The 3,213-nt window shown below is 47.7% G+C and overlaps 1 pseudogene; it reads right to left on the bottom strand.

The window, feature by feature from the left end:
* Positions 1–523: 523 nt before the first annotated feature.
* On the bottom strand, positions 524–1,897 carry LOC104863568 (annotated as a pseudogene).
* Between the last annotated feature and the right edge of the window lie 1,316 nt (positions 1,898–3,213).

Here is a 3,213-nt window from a genome sequence, read left to right as displayed (position 1 = left end):
TTCTGTTGCTTTTTCACCAGCACAAGTAGAATTCTTGCCTTTTTTATGTATTTTATTTGATTTGATTTTTGGTACCAAGGATCGAACTCAGGACCTTGTGCTTTCGAGATAGGTGGTGGCACCACTGAGCTAAATCCCCGGCCCTTGCCTTATTTATTTTGAAACCGAATGCATTTTAATAGAAAACAAAATACAAAATAACTCATTTTGAAAAACAGAACTATTTAAACTTTTCCCTGTACATTGGAGCTTGCTTTATCCTCAGGACACAGCTGGACATGTGGGTGCACACCCTGGATTCACCTCAGGATGTGCCCACTGCAGGACAGACAGCTGAAAAGCTAAGCTCCACTCGGTGGTCACAGCGAAATCCAACACTTTCTCAGTCTGCCCCCCTGCTCCCTGTGGTACCAGGGATTGAACCCAGGGCCCCACACATGTCTCTCTTTCTTTTCCAGTTCAACTGCTGGTCCTTGATAGCTGATACCAGGTACTTCCTGTTAGGAGAGAAACAAGAGAGAGATTAGGCACCGTGGCTGCTGCAGAAATCGCCAAGTTTCCCTGCTGGATGCTCCAGCGGCCTAGGGGGCTCGGTGGAGCCCATAGCTAAGCAGCTAGAGTTGGGACGGAATCTGACACAGTCCCCATTCCCAGGAGTCCTGCATATATCCTCAGGGCCTACATCCAGTCAAGGGTCCACAGCCTGGCGTGGTGGCCGTAGGACCCACTGGTAAAGGACAAGCTGTATGGCTGAGTCCACGTCACCCACGGGGCAGGCCTGTGTCCTTGGTGCAGCACGGTGTTGGAGAATATCCTGGATCCCACTACCGGACGGATGTGTCCTCAGGATGAGAGTGACCCTGAGCTGTCCGTTGGGAGGCGCATGTGGTCCACAGTGTCCAGCAGGATCTTCATCCTCCTCATCCTCCAGGGTATCACAAGCCAGACAGATACACAATGTGTTCACATGGTGGGGCTCTGACTTCAACTTCTTGCACCAAAGACTCCAGAGTTTTATTTATGTAGTTGTCTAACCCGGCGGCAAGCAGCTGGCTATGGGAATGATTTCTGCAGTGTTCAGCAGCTGTTCCATGCTGTAGATGGTGGAGAGGAAGGCCCATCCTCCAGGAGCTTGATGCTCTCCTGCGAGACCTCCAGGGTGGCCTCGTCCTGCAGAATGGGGATGGGCACACTGGGGGCTCCAGGCTGCTGCTCTTGCTGTGGGAGGAGCCACCACAGACAGAGAGCTGGTAGTCCTGTAGTCTGTTTTCTTGGCAGGCTACACATCCAAGTGGATGTGCAAGGGCCTTGCACAGGGCAGTGTTGTTGTCACTTTGGAGGCAGTGGGTCAGGTAGTTGTAGCTGTCTTTCTGGAGATGGACCATGCTTGAAGTTGAACGGGATGTCCTGGACAGTCAGGGTGGTCTGCCGCCGCCCAGTAACGTCCTGCTGGCGTGTATGCTGCGGGAACGTTCCATGGAAGTGCTTAGGAACTCTGCTGTGCTCCTCAGGCTGCTGTGGACCTGGTTGAGATGGAGGCAGACAAAAAGCGGGTAGTGGAGAGGCAGAATTTCGGGGCTGTCTTGGGAGTCTGAATTGGTGAGAAAACTCCCATGTTGCTGCAGTTGTGCCTGGCAAGGGGCTGGAGACTCTATGTTGGCACCACTAGATTCTGACTGGACTGTGAGGCTGGCTGCCATCTCAGCAGTTGGAGACAGACACAGGCTCTGCTTCAGGCGCTGCCTGGGTCCACGTACTGCTGGTACCTGAGGTGGTGGGACACTGCCCTCTGGACCTGCTCTGTAATGCTCGCTTCATGACCGAGCTTCCTGGGCTGCTCCCAATCCCAGTGAGCCCAAGATTCTGGGCCCCATGACGGCCTGGCAGAAGGGCACATGGCTGGGCCATAGATGCCAGTGTCCCTTGCCTTATTACTTTTAATAGCTCTGTGGAGGTGTTATTTATACACCATGTTTTAAGTGTGTAATGCAATGATTTTGAGTACAGTTACTAAATAGTTTTAGAATATTTCAATCAACCCCGAAAGAACATCATACCTTTGGAGCTTATGTCTATACTTTATTATTATTTTTTTGGGGGGGTGTTTTTGTTTTTTTGGTACTGGGGATCGAACTCGGGTCCTTGCGCTTGCCAGGCAGGCGGCAGGAACACTGAGCTAAATCCCCAGCCCTATGTCTATACTTTAGACTTGTCTTTTCTGGACATTTCACAAAAATGGAATCATAGAATAATGGTGTTTTCTGTCCAGCTTCTTTCACTTGCCATATTTTTGGGGTTCATCTATGTTGTATAATGTAGCAGGTACTTTGTTTCCTTCTTTTGCCAAATGATGCTTCACAGTATGGATGAATACATCTCAGTTTGCTTACTTTTTTACTGTTTCCAGCTTAAGGTTATGTTAAACAGTTACTGCTATAGACATTGATCTGCAAATCTTTGTGTGGTTGTGTTTTCTTTCTCTTGAGGGCTTATTTATTCTTATACACGTATTGTTTCCTGATAAATGTCTTTAGTTCTCTCTCTGTCTCTCTCTTTTTTTTTTTTTTTTTTGTACCAGGGATCAAACTCAGGACCTTGTTCTTGCAAGGCAGGTGTGGTGCCACTGAGCTAAATCCCCAGCCCTGTGATGAATGTTTTTAAAGACATAAAGATATAATAAATTTGCCCTCAAGTATTGCTTTAGCTGTGTCCCAGAACTTTGATATGACTACTTTTTTGACCAGTTGTTACTTACCTATATAATAGTTTCCAAACATGCAAGCCATTATTTTATTATAAACTATACTTTTTCTGAATCAGTTCATAATGTTACCTCTTTAGAATTTGCAGCAGTTTCATTTACGATCTTAAAAAAAACATGCTGTATTATTATAAATGCTCCTTTTATGTTCCTTGGGAACTGACTGAAATAAATGGTTTTCTCCAGGACATTCCAGTGTAAAACTTTCTCCTCCCACAGATTCCTCACACACATGCTAGCAAGAGCCTCTGAGAAGTTATAGCTTGGGAAGACGAGCACAGGACCAGAGTCTGGGACTCTCCCCTCTTCGTCTTCTTGGGCCTTCAGCTCCTTATCACCAGCGACCTCCCTTGTCACTTCACTGTAACCCTCCATGCTGTCCCTCCCTCTCCTGCACCCTATCAAGCCACGGGACCACGGTAGGCCACAGACTCCTCTTTCCACCTTACTTA

This window comes from Fukomys damarensis, unplaced genomic scaffold (genome assembly GCF_012274545.1).
Source record: "Fukomys damarensis isolate Sample0158 unplaced genomic scaffold, DMR_v1.0_HiC HiC_scaffold_23, whole genome shotgun sequence".
Classification (NCBI taxonomy): Eukaryota; Metazoa; Chordata; class Mammalia; order Rodentia; family Bathyergidae; genus Fukomys; species Fukomys damarensis.
The sequence above is the reverse complement of the archived record's forward strand: the minus strand, read 5'-3'. Positions and strand labels throughout refer to the sequence as shown.